This window comes from Chrysochloris asiatica, unplaced genomic scaffold (assembly GCF_000296735.1).
Source record: "Chrysochloris asiatica unplaced genomic scaffold, ChrAsi1.0 scaffold00144, whole genome shotgun sequence".
Lineage (NCBI taxonomy): Eukaryota > Metazoa > Chordata > Mammalia > Afrosoricida > Chrysochloridae > Chrysochloris > Chrysochloris asiatica.
In genome coordinates, this window is record NW_006408662.1 from 2334925 (window position 1) to 2353527 (window position 18603).

General features: G+C 46.1%; 1 protein-coding gene across 1 annotated transcript in view; it reads left to right on the forward strand.

The window, feature by feature from the left end:
• Nucleotides 1-18603, forward strand: part of SLC22A23 (solute carrier family 22, member 23) — a 182286-nt gene that overhangs the window by 129706 nt on the left and 33977 nt on the right. The gene's annotated exons all lie outside the window — the stretch shown is intronic.

Genomic DNA, 18603 nt, shown 5'->3' on the forward strand with positions numbered 1-18603 from the left:
CTCCAGCTCTTAGTAATCCTAGAGTAGAACTGCCCCACAGGCTTTCCAAGGCTGAAAATCTTTATGGAAGAAGACGATCACAACTTTCCCCTGCATGTGTACAAGGCCAGATAATTAACAGAAAATATGGTTTGTCCTATCATAGCTAGTACCAGCCTTGTATTTCCAGTACAGACACACATCAGAGCCTTTAAGTCTCCTCCCTGGAGAGAGAAACTGCAACAGAGAGTACATCACATCTGCTGAAAACAACCTGTGCAGAGGAGAACTGAGTGGTTCCTCCCAGAACTCACCTCTGCACCCACAGTGAAGCCCATAGCCCTCACCCATTGGACCCTATCAGTTAATGGGCGACTGCCCTCACCCTAGTGCCCATCACTTTGTCTGTGGATCATTCATAATGGTGTTGGAAATATTGAGAAGCAAGTAGCATCCTGAGGGTCCAGCAGCCAACAGTCTATTTCAGAACCCAGTGTGCTCAAATGCAATGGTGGGAATCAGTCCCACTCTGTGGCCAGTTTTAAAGCAGTGCGTTGACGGGGTAGTGAGTTTTGAAGTGAAGGGTTCTGAAAATGTTCAATGATCTGTGGGGTGAATAAACTAGCTAGCAGCGGGTTCATTTTCTCTTGGGTTTGTTTTAAATTTTTTCTGCTTATTGTTTTCCTTTCTTTTAGCATACTGTCACTTAGAGTCTCACATTTTAAAGCTTTTGAGGTTATTTTTCTTTCCTGTAAGCATATTTCTGGATTTTCCTTCTCGATATCCTTACCCTGTCAGTTCCACTATCACCACCCAGTTTGCTGTACTCACTCCTCAGCTGTCTTGAACACTTCTGTCCCTTCTGATCAGACACCAGGTTCCATCAATTCTCTCTTTAAAAATAGTTCTTAACACCCCCACCTCCCACGTTACCCTAAATGCAAATTGATTCGGACCCTAAAAGGTTCAAGTGGGAAAGACTGTTGGGGGGCATGTGGTTTCTGTTAAACTCACACAGTGAAATGCCGAGGAGGCAGCTGGCTGCTCCGTCCTGAACTCCTGAGCTTAGAAGGATTGAGTAGTCAACGTCTCGGTTGGTCTTCTTGGGCTCTCTTTGACACCTCCTGTCAGCTCTTTGACTTCATCATTTCTTCCATTCAGGTTAGCTATTTTACATTCAAGAGCAAGTTCCGTAGTCTCTTTGACACCCATTTTGTTTTTTTCCTCTTTCCTGTCTTCTTAATGACCCTTTGCTTTCTTCATGCATGTTGTTCTTGGTGTCATCCCACAACTCTTCTGGTCTTTGGTTATTAGTGTTCAGTATATCACCTCTGTTCCTGAGCTGGTCTCTAAATTCAGGTGAAATATACTCAAGGTCATACTTTGACTCTCGCAAACTTGTTTTCATTTTTTTTCAGCTCCAGCCTGAACTTGTTTATGAACAATTGACTGTAAATTTCTGAAGGAAAGAGATCCTAATGTTTTTATTTTCCTGAGCATGCAGTAGGTGCTTGGTAAACATTTGAGTGCAAGGATAAGTAATCTGATGCCTAATTCCTCATGAACCTTTGACTCGATGTCACTGTAGTAAGCAACCTCCCCTCAGACCTTCCTTGAACAACTTACTTCAGAACAGTGTTCCAGAATGTGTTGGTTGAGGGTGGCTGTGTTGAGGTTCCCCAAGGACATCTCAAGAATTAGACATGAGGACTCAATATATAATTGTACTCATGGCTGCGATTTCTTACTGCGAAAGGAAACAGAATAGAAAAGAGACAACCAGGAGCTCTTTCCTCCTGGAGTCACACAAGACTTGCATGACCCCTCCAGCACTGAGCTGTGACAACACGTGTTATATGCAAGGAAACTCATTAGCAACTCCCCACCCAAGCTTTTTATTCAGGAAGGGTCTCATAAAACCCTGTGCCTGGTAAGTGTCAAAACTCCAGACACCAAGAAGGAAAGCAGATGTCATCAAAAACCACATTGTTTGCACTAACAGTTTAGACACAGTGAATTTCCCAGACACTAGCTGAGAGCCACCCTTGCAATCAGTCCTTTCCGAGAATGACAGTCATCGCAAGCCTGCTGTGTGAACTCTTTCCTGCACAAAGGGATAGGCTGAAGTCACAGATGGGTAAGGTTTTGACTGATTGGAGCTTAACAGCTAAAAGAGAAACCCTGCCTGCCAATTGTGGTATTTTAAACACTCCATCAATGCCTGCAGTCCTGGTGTGGTGCTGTGGGGTAATGTACTGAACTGCAAGGTCAGCAGTTCAAACTCACCAGCTGCTACTTGAAAACCCTGTTCTGATTTGCTGTGAGTCGGAAACAACTCGAATGCACTTTATAACAACAAAAACAACAATCAGTGTTTGGTGATGAAATCACAGTAGGAAGAGAGAATTAAGATCTTAATTTTGAGAGAAAAATCAAAATTTGACAAAGAACTTGGTTCTCAGCTCTGCAATTCTGCCCTATAAAGCGGGTTAGCCTAACACCCAAGTTGTGCTTTCAGCCTTTTGTGGCTTCCACAGACTAAGCTGATACTCACAGCAAGTTTCCCCTGTGGAGGTATATGATAGATTGAATTATGTTCCCCAAAACGTTATGTGGGAGTCCTGACACCTATACCTGTAAATATGATATTGTTTGGAAACAAGGGGTTTATTTTGCCTGGTGTGGTGCTGTGCGTTAATGTGCTGGATTGCAAAGTCAGTTTGAACCTCAAGGTTGGCAGTTCAAGCTCACTGAAACCCTATACAGGGTCGCTATGTGTTGGAACCGACTTGATGGCATTTAACAACAACAACAAATAAGGAAATACGAATGTAGGATGGGTCCTAAAACCGATCACTTCTTAGTGGTGCTTTATACAAACAGCAGAATGGGCACAGAGATGTATGCTTACAGTAGAGACCATGTGAAAATTCACCCACCAGCAAAGGAACTCCAGAAACTAGGAGAGGGTCCAACCAAGACATCAGCATGGCTCTGATTTGATCGTGTAGCTTCTAGAACTATGAGAAAAATACATTTTTATTCTTTTCAGCTACTACTGTGATATATTTTGTGTGCCAGCAGCAGGTAACTGGGACAGGCATAAGATGTGAGGGAGAGTGGTCTTCCCCAGGCCCCCAGTCAGGTCATCACAGAGCTGCTCGCTGGTCTCTGGACTCTGGACACTATACCAATGTTTGCTCCCTTCACATGAGAAAACAAAACTCAAGGACAAGAAGCTCCCCCGATCTCCTCACGCCACACTCCATACATACCACCTGCCCTTAGCATCAGCGCTTGAACAGGATGGATGCCCCACACAGCTGCCGTAGGAACTGTGAGTTTAGACATCAGTGTGTCTGCCATTTCTGGACTGTTGTAAAATCTCTGTGTCCTGCTCCCTCTCCTGCATTCACACCCTACTCTGGAACATCAGAGGGGCAATGACTGTCCTCGTGCATGCTCACGGGGACAGCCTGTCCTCTTCCAGGCACTCCTAAAGCAGGGCTCAGAATTGGCCAGACTGCTCAGTGTGGGCACTGGCCCCTCCCAGTTTGGAGTTCCCTCCAAGGACTGTCCCACAGTCTTCTCATCTGTAACGTAGGAATGATCATTGTACCCATGTTCCAGGATTATTGTAGACATTAAAGGGCACGTCAGAGTTCACTGATCTGAAGACACCCCTCCCTTCCTGTACAGACTCCTCTTATACACTTTAGAATTTCTGAAATTAGGGTGCAGCTCAGGATCGATCATATGTCAGGGGTTAACTGGCAGTGTTTTCTCTCTCAGTGGTATATCAGTAATGGTGCATCTTCAAATCGATGCATCTTTGGTAAGATGCTGTAAAAAGTACAGTACTTAACACCGTGCTGGCAGGCAATAAATATTCAGGAAAGGTTAGCTGCTATCATTGCCCAAAGTGTTGTTATTATTACCAAATAGTAACCTCCTTGAGGATGGGGATCAACGTATATATTTAGTGCATTCAGCTACATTTAGTTATCTATTTCTTACAACCCACCAGATACATATTTTCTGCTCTGCTTTGCAGATGGGGAAAGAGAAATACTAGGGATCTGCTAACTAGATTTGGTCAACTGCCTGTCTTAGGTGGTCTGCAAGCTAAGAATGATTTCTGCATTTTTAAAGAGCTAGAGAAAATGAAATTGAGAATATTTTGTGACTCGTGAAACTCAAATTTCAGTGTCTATAAATAGAGTTTTAGGCACACCAACTCATTGACAGGACAATACATTTTTATTTCATTTACGTTCACACATCTTCCATGTCTTCTGTCCCTGACAGTGAATTTATTGGCTGCAACAGGGGACCCTATGCCCACCACACCTGAAACATTTGCTTTGGGGCCCTTTATAGAAAACTTTTACCACCCCCCTGGTCTCATCCTTGACATTCCAGCTTGTGTCCTTGCTTGAGGAAAGACTCATCTGTCTTCTTACTTTGCACACTTGGTGGTCACTCAGTAAATGTTTGCTAAATCAAATTACTGTAATCTCTTCTACGTCTGAGAAGTAAGTCTCAAGGCATGCTGGTTACCATAACATCAGATCAACATCAAAATGAAATGCTCATCAACTTGAGCAGAGGAAAGGGCAGCCTCAGAGACCCTCAACTTGGAGAGTCAATAGAGTGCTGACAGATGGGACCACATTCCTGTGAGCAGCTGAATGGGGAAAGGTGTTCCCAGGACTGTAAGATGAAGTCAGTCACCTGCATGCAGCTGTGAGGTGGCAACAAGGGCTCTGAGATTGGGCCCCAGGCAGGCCCCAGAGAAGGTGTCCAGTTGTCCTGGCTTCTGAGTTCAGTTAGGTTATTAAAACTGAATCACAGCTGTATCCGCGGTTCACAATCAAGGAGACTTCAGTGTACTTGGGTTATAGTGTGATGTCCAGGATTAGCATCGAATCTCAGCAAGGACTCAGAGCCGACAGAGTCAGGTCAGGGGAGCCAGCCTGGAAGAGGGTTGACCTTGGTCACCCAGGAGACCAGGCAGGAGCCTGTGTACCTGTGACTATGATGGCTTTAGACCAGCCCATCCCTAGGTCTGTGGGCCCATTGGTGCTGGAATTATCCTTTAAGCCATTTCCAAAAAAATACATACTTTAACAAAGATTTTCTACATTACTTAGAAACCTCTGGTTTCTATGAGGAGAATCAATGGATAGACAAGTTTAGGGAGAAGAATTCCCCATTGAGGCCATTTTTAAAGTGGGAATATGTGTTCCATCAAGTAAAGTTCAGCTGGGGATACTGTAGGCCACTTTCTAATATTCCAACGGATCCCTTTTCTTACAATGTGCCTCTTTCTCCTAAAAGTTAAGAGCTCAAAGACGTAGTCATTGTGGCTACAGTATCCTGAGTTTTTCTTTTGTTTTCTTGAATATGGAGGTATACCTTTTATGGGAAATTTTCATAAGGAAAGAAGTTGTATTGAAGATAAATTGAAAGCCATTCCTGACATTGAAACAATAGTGTTTCTGCACACACGATTTAAGTATGAAACCCTTCAACAGCTGTTGGGTTAAAATGCTTGTATGGGCCACTCTAGGGCATCTGACTGAGGAAGTAAGCATGCTCTGGCCCTGTAGTTTCTAGCAGGCAAGTTACATGTGGGCTTAGGAAAAGTGTTGTGAGGTGGGGACCTTGCCTGGCATAGGGGTGGAGGACAGGCGGTGATGGGGTCCTTGGGGGAGGGGGTCATTATTTTCCATCTCTTTGAATCTAACAACTGTGGTAGCACATTGTGTTCAGGGTCGGGCTGCTAATCACAGGGTCAGCAGTTCTAAGCCATCAGCTGCTCCAAGGGAGAAAGATGAAGCTGTCTGCTCCTGCCTGGAGAACCCTTTGGAAGAGCCCTCCTCGGCCCTACACGGTCACTAACAGTTGGAATCAACTCAACAGCAGTGAGTGTTTGCGATGGTATTTAAGTTCCCTGGGCAGTACAAGCAGTTCTCAATGAACAGTTAACCTAAAAGTGGATGGTTTGAACCCACCCAGCAAATTGTAAAAGGAAAGCCTGTGATCTGTTCCCATAAAGATTACGACCAAGAAAACCCCACACAGGACACAGGGCCTCCATGCGTCACTGTGGGCTTCACAGCCATGGATTTGGGATTTCTGGTTTTTATATTTAATTAGTGGTCCTGGGAGGTGGGGTGCAAGATCCCCAGAGTTGATATCTGCTCACATTTGTCCAGGAATGGTCTCTTCTGTTTTTAGAAGAAACGTTTGAAGGAGACTGGAGGAATTATCAACAAAGTTAAATTATTCATGGAAATATTAAAAAGGGAAAAAAAGTATTTTCTTAAAATAAAAAAAAAATTGTAGACCTCACACTCTTCAGTGACAGTCAGAATAAGGTTAAAAATAGAGGCAGCTCTGGAAGAGACCACAGAATTTCAATAAGCTCATTGTCCCAGCATTCTGGGGTGTCAGGGAGGTCATCCGGCAGCACATCCACACTGTGTCCCCCCTCCTTTAAGTGAAAACAGAGCCTGGGTGCAGCCTAAAGCCACCGTAGCTGCAGGGCCCTCCCCACCCCAGCCCCATGAATACCACGTAGCTTAGAAATAGGAAGCTGCCATCCAGCTCCGGGCACAACTTCCCTGGGTGATACTCTCTCTGGTTCTTGGTCCCTTTCATGTCTAACAGTTCACCATTTTGTTGAATCCCTTTTGCATAATTTATTGTTGGAAGGAGTCCTGGTGTGGCGCTGTGGGTTAATGTGCTAGACTGCAAAGTCAGTTTAAACTGCAAGGTTAGTGGTTCAAGTTCACCCGTTGCTCCTTGGAAACCTTTTACGGGGTCCCTACCGAGTCAGAACTGACTCGATGGCACTTAACAACAACATTGTATTGGAAGATCTGTTTTCATATCCCTGAAATCTTACAGCTTAAATTGTACATCGTTGATTTTTTTTTTCAACTGTTAATCTCTCTGACCCACTTTATGTTGGAATTTGGCCAGTTTGGCAGAAAAGCAAGCTCCTTTTAAAGCAATACTTCTGAGTCTTTTTGGGTCAGAGACCCCTTTGAGAATTAAATGAAAGCTGTGGGGGTTTTTCCCTGGAAAATTGCATATCATGCGCACATACGTACACACATCATTTACATAAGATCAGTATGCGTGGATATCCCTAAAATGTGTGACATCAGGTTGAGATGCTCTGTTCTAAATGTTTTCTCTTCCCAGCATGCTTTGCAAGAGAATCCGTGAGTCAGACTCTGTTATCTGCTCAGAGATCACTTTAAATCCACGCTACCTGATTTGTCTCCAACTTAGAAGTGACGCACAAGTCCCTGCCAAACCCTCGTGGTGGTTTGTGTGGGTCAGTTGGAGGACCAGGGCAAGGGTCTTGTGGAGGAGCCTGGCTTCCCTAGCAGATACTGGGGACAAAAGACATATGTAGAGAACCAGAGAGAGGAGCTTATTTGAAAAATGTAGCTGTTGTCAAGTCTTTTGTACTATGGAATCAGTGATTCAAATTTTGGTGAAAACCTTTTGTTTGCAGAATTTATCTTCTGTCTAAAAAAATGGGAGTAGTCCTAGTGTGGTGCTGTGGGTCAATGCGCCAGACTGCAAAGCCGTTTGAACTGCAAAGTTGGTGATTCAAGCTCACCAGTCACTCCTCAGAAACCCTATACAGGGTCGCTATGGGTTGGAATTAACTCTACAGCACTTAACAACACCACTAACAACAAAAGAATGGGAAGTAAATGCTCACAAATGCCCACAACAAACGGCCTCTTGACTTTCTTCCAACCCTCAGTGGCCTGGACATTGACTCTCTCAGAGGTGGTGGGCTTTCTGCATGACTTGGTCAGCATGTACGGCGTGCGGCTGGCTACAGAGCTGACAAATCTAGAAGACGCTGCCACAGTAACCTTGGGCTTTGCAGTCAAAAAGTCCGGTGCTCCTGGACTTTGCCCTTTTCTAAGCAAAACACAGAGTCTCTGGTTAAGGCGCTCGACTGCTAACCAAAAGGTTGACAGTTTGAGTGGCACTGTGGACTAATGCATCAGATTGAAAAGTTGTTTGAACTGCAAGGTCGGTGGTTCAAGCTCACTAGCCACTCTGTGAAAACCCTATACAGGGTTGCTATGGTTCAGAACCGACTGGATGGCACTTGACAACAACAACAACAAAGGCACCTTGAAAGAAAGACCTGGAGATATACTTTCAAAAAACCACCCATTGAAAACTCTGTGGAGTAAAGTTCTATTCTGACACATGTGGGGTCACCATGAGGCAGAACCAACTAGACAATGACTTTTTTTTTAAGTAGAACAGAAAGTTGTGACTAACCCAGTTGAGGTCATTGGGTGCAGGTAGATGAGGTTGGGAGTTCTAATGCCTTTTTCACTGGATGTGACCAATTTTTTCAGTGCTAACAAATCATCAGTACTCCTCCAACATAGAAGTTACTGGAAGACCTTAGCTAGGTGTGGTTCTAAGCCCTTCATTGCCTCTTACCGCTATATGCCTTTGGGCTACCCAAGTCACCTCCTCTTCCAGCCCCAGTCTCCCCACCTGTGAGATGATGGCACTCACATCGTGTTCACCTCTCAGGATTATCATGAGTGTACAGCCCCCATGTATGTGGTAGACACATCTACTCCTCCCCTGCTCTCCCTGAGACCTGGAGATGCTTCATACTAGCTGTGGGGGCCACGTGAATTTCTGGAACATGGTTGGGCATTGGGATGACCGTTCCCCCTGGCCAGTGGCTGAGTGGTGTCCTTCAGAAACAGAAGCACTCAATGATGACCCAGCTCACTGTTCCCTGGAGTGCTCTGAGAAAGAAAAAGACGAGAACTCTCTTCCTTGACACTTGGATCGTCTCACTAAGAAAGTCTATGTTTAACCATGGAAACTGTTATGGTTAATAATAATTTCCAATAACTTCATATGTATGCAAAAGTTGGACAGTGAATAAGGATGATCGTAGAACAATTGATGCATTTCAGTTATAGTGTTGGAGAAAAATATCGGAAGTACCACGGGCTGCCAAAAGAACCAACAGATCTGTGCTGGAAGAAGTGCAGCCAGAGTGTTCTTTGGAGGCCAGGATGGCCAAACTTCATCTGTCATACTTTGGACATATTGTCGGGAGGGACTAGTCGCTGGAGAATGATAGCATGTTTGGTAAGGTGGAGGGTCAGAGAAAAAGAGGAAGACCCCCAGCGAGATGGATTGCAAAGTGGCAGCATCAGTGGGCTCAAGTGTGGCAACAATTGTGAGGTTGGCCCAGGACCAAGCAGTGTTTCATTCTGTTGTGCATAGGGTCTCTATGAGTCGGTACCCACTCGATGGCACCTAACAACACCATTAACAAAAACTGTTCAGTGTCCCCCCACCCCAATTGAGGGGGTTGCCCAGGACACATGCCGTACCTATGCCTAAGTTGTTGTTGTTGTTGTTAAGTGCCATTGAGTTGATTCCAACCCATAGTGACCCTGTATAGGGTTTCCAAAGAGCAGCTGGTGAGCTTGAACCACCGACCTTGCAGTTCAAATAACTTTGCAGTCTAACTTATTAGCCTACAGTGCCACTCAAACTGTCAACCTTTTGGTTAGCCCACAGCACCACACCATGGCTCTGCACCTAAGTTGTTGTTGTTGTTAAATGTTGTCGAGTCAATTCTGACCCATAGCAACCATGTATAGGATTTTCAAAGAGCATCTGATGAGCTTGAACCACCGACCTTGCAGTTCAGACTGCTCTGCAGTCTGGCGCATTAACCCACGGCGCCACACCAGGACTCCCTAAAAGCTGAAAGAGCACTTCCTGTGAGGAAGGCGTGTATTTCTGCTTAAGGTTGACTGGCAGAGGCAGAGAAGGCAGGCCAGCAGGAGTGCAAGGGCCATGCTGAATTATTGATGGCCCGGCAGACAGGTGGTGCTCACACACTCACTGCCCAAGACCTGTTCCTTCTGGAGGAAACTGCTAAAGTCATTCCTGTGTGGGGAGCTGGGAACACTGACAAATCGCAGTGACATTTTAATTCTCTAATGAGGATGGACAGTGTACAACTTGCTTACGAGAGACTCTGTCTCCCATTGCTGGGATTTTGAAGGTCCTTGTGGTCTTTGCCTGGGAACGGTGTCCAGGGATGAGCCGCTGACTTGGAACTGTAGTAGATCTGTTGTTGTTGTTGTTGTTGTTGTTGTTGTTGTTGTTGTTAAGTGCCATCAAGTCAGCTCTGACTCATAGCAACCCTGTATAGTGTTTCCAAGAGCAGCTGGTGGGTTTGAACCTCCAACCTTATGGTTAGCAGTCATAAAATTTATTTCAATGCAATGCTTGCTGTCCCCTCCATGGAACATCACTTCCCGGTTCTGACTTCTGTTCCCTCTCTCCCTCCTCCCTGAGTCTTGGCTCTTTTCCCTGTCACCTCCTTCCTCTTTTGTTCTTTCTGGTCCTCTTGGCACCTTGTTACAATTGCTTCAGGAACCTGCCTCCAGTCGTTTCTCCACACTGCAGCCCAATGCCTATCATACACCCTTCTGCTTAAGTTCTTCCAGGCATCAGGCCTGAGCATCCCCCAGTTGGTCCCTCCCCATGGTCCTGCTGGCCCCACACCAGACCTAGTTGAGCTTCTCACTCCAGCCCCATCTTGGGGAGCAGGGAGCAGTGGTCTCAGAAACATTGGGGCTGACTCTCTCCACCTGCACATCCTTGCCCCCTTTGGTGCACCCTGTTAGCTATGTGAGTGCACGCAGTTTACTTCAGAGCACTCATCTAGTGAGTGGAAATAGTACTTCTTCTGGGGGCTTCACAAAGTTTGTGGGGAAATGGAATGAAAAGCTAGTGGAATATTTCCTGCAACTTTTTGAAGTTCCCTTCTACTTCCGTGCTTGAAAGGTGTTTCTAGATGACAGGGCCCTGCGTAGATGTCTGGATGCCAGGACACGTGGTCTTCATTTCCAAGCAAGGCAGTAGTGCATCTTTGTGTGCTGTTTGAATACTGAACACTTTCTCCTCCACACATCCCGTCCCCTCATCCCGCCCTGAAGAGGTATATGAATGAGTCATAAACGGAAGATGCAGACATCTAACCAAGCTGGATGGCGGGACTTAGCCACCTTTCAGAGTGGCCAGTGCCTTGTTGGGGCCAGCTGGTCCTTCAGTCTTCCCTGTCCTCTGTATCCTCCCAGAAAGATGGAGCTAATGCCCCGAAGCGGCATCAGTGCAGAGCTCAAGGGGCGCCCTTCTTTCTTCCTGGGCACGGGCCACACAGTGTCCTCAAGACGGGGCTGCTGGGACCCATGCACACTGCAGTCAGCAGGCTGCTTGTGCCCAGAGGACACACACTGCCCTGAGTGGGGCTGACCCCTGAGCCACGGCCCGCTCCCTGCCCTTTCCTCCTTCCTGCCCAGCTCTTTTTATCTATGTCCTTGAGTGAGTCTCCCATCCTCTGTGGTCTGACCTCTGGGATAGAGCCCCCCAAGTCCCTGCCAACCACCTCTCCTTCATGCCGTGCAGGGCTGTGTTGAACAACCACCTCACTGCGGCTGCACTAGGTTGGGGCTTGGAACCTACGACTAGTGGGGAGAGGCAGCTGTTTGTACGTTTTGTTTAGGGATGTTTACCACGGTCTGCACCTGCCCTGGCCCCTCCACCTTAGATCCTTGTCAGCATTACACAGCGATCCACGGGCAGAGCCACCAGGTCCCCTGAGTCCTTCCTCAGAGGCGGCCACTGCCCAAGGCCAGGGACGCGGCCCATGAGTTCACCTGCTGAGAGACAGCGGGGCTGCACAACACTGTTTTGGCTGAGTGCTGATGTTGTTGAAAGGCTGGTTTGCTCAGCCTGTGTCCACACACACACCCCAGAAGAAAAGTGGTCTCCGGCAGCCCCCCTTGTTCATGCCCCTGGAGTTCCCTGTGGCCCAACCACTGGCCCACCTTGTCCTGAACATCTGCATGAGATGTGTTTCCTCTCCTGCTTCATGGGCATGTGTGCTTCATCTCGAGGCCTGCAGCTATCCTCCCGGGATTTTGTTACCCCTCAAGTCTGAGTGGGGTACACTGAGGAATTAGCTGTGTCGACTTTGAATGGGAACCCCAGCCCACACAAGTTCCACTTCTATCCTTCTGTGTAAGGGAAGGGCTGGTTCTGTTCTCATGGGTCCCCCTGGCTGCAGCCCCTCCATCTAAGAGACCCTAGAAAGAACCTGACTGTGACTGTTTGGCTCCATAAGTTTCCCTCCTTCATATGTATTTCAGTTCTTAGTTGGATTGTATATGAAATTTACAATGAAGTCTACACTCATTCCTTAGTTATCAGCCTGGTGCGGTTGTAAACATCAGGTTGTTATGGGGGAAATTAGAGGGTGACCACATCAGTTCACAACATAGAGGAGGACTCTACTGTCACATAACTGCCAAACTGCCAAGAATTGTGACCCAGCCAGGTGGACACGTAACCTTTACCATTATCATCCTGGTGGCTCTCACTTTGTACCGAGGAGTCCGTTACTGCCAGGTGTGCAGTGTTAATGTTGAGATAGTCACTTAGTGAGGAGGAGGTGTCCTTTCAGGTGGGTTTTTGTTTCAGGCTGTCACAGAGGCATGGCGTCTCCAAGAAAGCCCCCTCAGACGATCCCAACACATTCCCTGGATTTCTGTGCCTCCGCTGTGGAGCTCTGGATGAACTTGTGGCTGTGCCCCTGTGAGTGTGGAGTGTGTTAGGATCCTTCCTCCAGTGACTGTGTGGGAGTGCACACCTGTCTCCACCTGACCCGTATTCATTGCGTGAGTGACTTCTATCGTATGTTGAGACCTGGTGTCTCCCATGGCCCTAGCAATGGGATTCAATACAAACAACATTGGCACCTCTTCTTGGGTGATGGAGGGTGTGCCACTGTTTTGCGTGAGCTTTGTGTAGAGGGTCTTGCTGGCCATTTGTAGCCTGGTTTCTGGCAGAGAGGTTCTCCAGGACATTGCCAGTATGATCTTAGGGGTGAAAGTGTCAGCCTGAGAACCCAGAGTCCAGCTTTCTGAGTATTGAGCTGATGAAACGGGGTCACTAGCCCCTCAAGACATCATCCTGTGTGAGCTCTCTTGTGGGCCTGTTCGCCATCACCATCCCTGCGATGTACCAGTCGTCTCCAACCCCATGAAGAGGCTGAGTCATCAGTGATGCAAGAACCTGAAGTTATGAGGAGGAAGGTGAGCAACTGAGGGAATTGTCTTGGACACAGCTTTAATTTACATAACTCTTTAAGACAGAATAAAGTCGTTTATGAATCTTTGAGCCCTTGAAAGAGAGAGGGTTCAGGGCAGCCTAGCATCCTACCTTCTTAAAACACCTTTTATTTGGGCAGAAAGTCAATATGGAAGGTGGGGTTGGTCAGTAAGATGCAGCAGAGACTTCTCTGGGAGGGAAACCCTGAGTGATCACAGATGGTTCAGATTCCTGCAGCTTAGATGGGTTCACTAAGGCCAAGTGTAGAATGGAGGGTAGAAAGAGAAAATGTGTAAAATGTGGAAGCATGTGGTTTCTGGGCCTCTTATCCTGCACCCCCATTGTGCTGACCCATTGCATTTCCAGACACAGGGCCTCTGCATCATCTCTACCCGGGATGCCCCAGCTGTGGAGGAGGCAAACCCCATTTACCCTTAGAGCCCTAACTCAGCTCTGTTTCTGGAGAGGGCCTGGCTAAGCTTTGGCCACTCTCATTGGACCAGAGACCATGTTACCTACCTGTGGACCACCTCACCTTGCAGAGTCCCTCATTGACACACCTGTCCTGTCTGTACCACAAAGCACTTCTGAGGGAGGCAGGCCGGGTCAGCCTCGGCTTTGCTTCTTAGTACCTGGGCTAGTGGCTGCTCTCTGATGCAGTGTTAGTGAGTGACAGAGCTGTGCGGGTGTAGAGGACTGTGGTCAGTGCCGTTAGCCCCGACACCACCTCCCTCTGCCACGAGTCAGTGCCGGAAACATGGCCGGGGCATGGATTTCCTCTCCACTTGGAGATCACAGGACACTTGGTCACTGTTATAAGGGAACACCATGGGCTCTGAGATTCATTTCCCCTCTTGGTCATTGGGATGACCGGGCCTTCCTGTGAGGAAAAGACATCTCATGTGGGAAAATGTGTGGGCACAGACACGGGATACCAGGTGAAACCGATACAGATGGGGACCCTAGAGCCCTTCTGGCGATGAAACAGAGGTGGGCTGAGAAAGCTACACAGGGGACGGCAAGAGAGAAGAAAAGCAACAGGCTGTCAGCAGGCATGGAGCATAGTGGCCTGCAGGACTAGGACACAGCTGGAGGATGGCGGCAAGGGGGAGCTGGTTCTCCCTTATTCTGTGCCCTCCTGGTAGCCGGCCATGTCCTCCCCACTCCTGTCAGCCCCAGCTCTGCCTGGGGTCAGGAGCTGGGAGTACCACCCCAACTTCTGGAGATATGTGAACTCATTGTGAACTACGCTTCTCAGTGAGCAGAGAATGCGTTCACACTTCCAGTCTCTATCACATCCACCAGGAGAACACAATAACGTATAATCTTTAATTAGCTATAAATGCAATGTCTCCCAGACAACAGACCATTTCTGCTCACATGAAAAAGCAAGACAGAGTGACTCGAACAAGTGACCAAAAGACAGTCACAAATGTTTTATAGCAAGGAAAGGAGTGATTAACTTTCCAGTCTAGGATCGGAGGTCCCTAGGATCATCAACGGAGAAGAGCCGAGAGCCGGACCCTACCCAGAGAAGCAGTGATGCCTGAGATGGAGATAGAGATGATGACGTGCAGCAATGGAGCAGCTGGGGACTTGAGATCCAGAGAGGGAGAGGGACTGTGTGCTGAAGACTTGGGGGGGGCGGGGGAGGGGGCAGGATTGCAGTGTATACCCTTTGGTCGGTTGATGATGCATGGAGGGAATTGGAACCATGGCAATGAAACAATATACAATAGAATGAATGTAAAACTAATATTCTCCCATGTAAACTATCATATAATTCACAATAAAACATTTAAAAAAAAGAGAAAGAGAGAGAGAGACAGTCACAAAATACAATACCAGAAATGGTATCAAAATTTATCTGATAAATTTAAAAGAATGTTATTTAGGTATCTTCAAAGCATTGAAAGAAAGATTGAGAAAGACAAGGAGAACAGAGGAAAAAAACTGCAGAACATTTCAGGAAAGCACTACAAGAACAAACTGGCAGAAGAAGTGGGAAGTTTCAAGCCATACTAAAACAGCAGTTGGAAAGCCAGAAGATTAATACTAAGAATTCCTAAACCAATAGCACATGGGAAGGGCAAAGAACTGAATCAATAGAACACAGAATGGCTGAACTTAAAGACAGATCTTTCAGTACTTATCTGCTAAAGGAAAAATTAGAAAAGAGAATTTTAAAAGTCATAAGAAAGCCTTAGACTTGTATGGGAGCCCATCAAGAGAAATAACTTAACGTGTGATTAGAAGGATGAGACCAAAAAAAAGAGAAAAATACAGCAAAGAAAAAAGTAAAGTTGTCCATGAATTTGAAAGAAAACTTCTCTAGCATCATGAAAGATGAGAAGACAGCCATTCAAGAAGTTAAACCCCAAGAAGAATAGACCCCAAAAGAAAATCACCAAGACGTATTATAACCAAAGTTTTGAAAACCAAAGACAAGAAATAATCCTGAGAGCCGCTCAGGAAAAATGAATAATTAACTACAAAGGAAAACTAATAACCCTACACTCTGAATTTTCAGCAGAAACCATTCAAGCAGGAATATAATAATGGAATGGCATATATAAAACTGAAAGAAAAAAAAAAAATGCCTACCACAAAGCATAGAGCCAGTAAAATTGTCTGTCCAATATGACTGTGAAATTAGGACATTTCCAAATAAAAAGAAATTAAAAGAATTTGCACAAACCAGACAACCTTACAAGAAATACTAAAAGGGAGTTCTCTGGACTGAGAATCAACAACAGCAGAGAACAACATATATGAAAGTATCCCCCAGAACTCAACCCAGATACAGAAGAATTTAAAGTAAAACAAACCTACAAGAAATAGGGAACCAGAGATACCAGTTTATTATTATTACAAATAAAATAAAATAATGTAGTTGCAGAACCTCCAAAGGAAGAAATCAAGTAGATTTTTTAAAACTAAATAATACCTAACTGTAACCCCTGAAACTAGACCAACTCTTACTCTTAATCCTAGCCCAACCCCTATCCCAAACACTCCCTAGTCTTCCCAACTCCTATCCCAAACACTCCCTAGTCTTAACCCTAACCCTCAACCAAGTCCTGGGCCTAGCCTATACCTAGCCATCATTCTAATCCTAATTCCTTATTACCACCACCACCACCCAAAAAGAAGCTGGAGGGAGTTTTGGAAACCGTGACACTGCGGTGTTGGTGCAATAGGATCAGCATCCCAACTCTGTGTTTGAAATAAGTCCCTCGTGCTCATTGATGGAGGGAGTGAGTCCTCACACTATTGCTTAGCACCTGCATTTGGAAAAATAAAGATTTCTGGAAAATAAATATTACCAAAAGACTCTTAAAAACGTTGGGAAGAAGGCCTCCTATCCAGGTTGTTTGTATTTGGAGTTTTACAGTTCATGTGGCCTCGGCTTAAGGTTACGGAAGAGTTTACCTGGAATAAACAGTGAGAGATATTCCCATGATGTTGAAGTGCTGTTGGGTCTCTGAGACTCTGGGAATGTTACGTGGACAGCGTGCTAACTAAGAGCTTTTTTATTTTGATACAGTGCCCACCTTGTTTCTTGTTGTTTTTTTTTTTTGCTGCTTCTTCCTGGTTGTACTGCTAGATTGTCTATTTGAAGATTGCTTGGTGTTCTTGGCTCTGCGGCATTCACTGGCTTCCTCAGTATTGAAATCAAGAAGCCACTGGTATCACTGTGTCCAGGAAGTGACTTTTGAAGGTGCCATCTCCTGTCTTATAAATAAGGACAACACTTGGTCATCCTTATTTATAGGGTTTAGTGAGGGTTTATGAGGTAATGTGCCTAAAACTGCTTTGCAGTACTGTGGGGGGAGGGGGGTGCGGGGGGGCAGCCAGAATGGTGCCTGGTCCCTTGGATGGTTGTTGGTGCCATGGGCTGATTTCCAAACCTATAGGTCGGTCCACTCTCACAGCCTCACTGCTGAGTAGGAGCACAGCATTATTAATAACATTTATAACAGGGTTGTAATGTACACGGATTTTCAAGGGGACCTCCCTAAAGCTCATGGGAAAATGGAATGAAAAGATAATGGAATTTTTCCATGACCTTTTTGAAGCCTCCTCATTCATGGATGAACTCCTGGCTAGTAGGTTCGGAACTATACCTCTGGAGCTGAAGCTCTTGCCTGGCAGAATTGAGAAAGGGAAGGGAAATAAAGTCGAGTGGCTAAGTTTAGGACTGGTGTTATTTTCAGAGGCAAATGAGGAAGTGAGAGCCTGCCAGAATCACTGCTCCGAGGTTTCCCCTTCCTGAGAAAGTTGCTGTCCTCTCCAAGACGGGGATGTGGCCCTTTCACCTTGCCTGCTTTCATGACCCAGTCTGTCAGCTGTTGAGCTGTTGGCCAGTTCCTTGTGGATGCTTCCTGTAGCCAACAGTCCAAGTCACAAGGGCTGGCAGGCTTAGGGAAAATATGAGTGCTTTGATTGCCCATCTTCTTATTAATTAAACATCTTTTCAGAAGTAAAGTGGCAGGCCCTTCCATCATGAGCTCTCTGTCACCCTCTCTCCAGAAATCCTACTCTCCTTTGTCTGTTCCTGTGTGCAGTTTCCTTATTTTGGCTGCATCTAGCGGGAGGGCTTACCTTCCATGTGGAAGACCATGGATTCCCAGATGAGATGTCTCATGCCCAGCTCCCACCCTCTGGTACTTTGTTGCTGTAATGTTGAACAGTTTTAACAGATTAAGACGAGAAAGAAAGATAATGCTCTGATCTACAACCAGTCCTGAGCCAGAGCAGGGCAATGCTTTGTCCCATTATGCATGGGGTCCCCGTGATTCAGGGGCCAGCTCAAGAGCAGTTAACAGCAACAATGTATTTATTCCTGAACAGTTCGGAACATGCTGCTGTATTGTTTGAACTTTTAAGAACTTTATTAAAATGGGATGCATTGTATCTATTCTTCTACGTTTCCTACGTTACGCATATCTTTTAACGCAGTCTTAGGTCTGCAGCTTTCTCCATGTTGATGTAGCTGGAATGAGTGTACTAGAGCTGTGTCTATTTAATTGTAGGATTTGGTCAGCATTCAATAAAGCCTTTATAGCCCCCTTTGCCCATGACTCAGGAACGGCAAGCAGAGTGCTAGCTGAACCAGGGTATAATATGGTGGTTTCTCTGTTGAAATGGCACTTTGGGAAGGCAGAGAAGAGGTTTACTGGGCAGCCTGCAGCCTTATCTGCTGTCAATTCAAACCCAAGACCCCAGAATGAGCTTTCCTTCACAGGGTGGCTCTCTCTGCCCAGCACCCTCATTTCTCCCTCTCTGTCATACAAATAGTAAGAAGGAGAAATATCTTTTGCATCCAGGGAAGGGTCACTGTGTTGCCAAGAGTAGGGGATGGTGGGGAGTTGATGAGCAGGATGTTTGTCTTTCTCCTTTTTCTGTTTT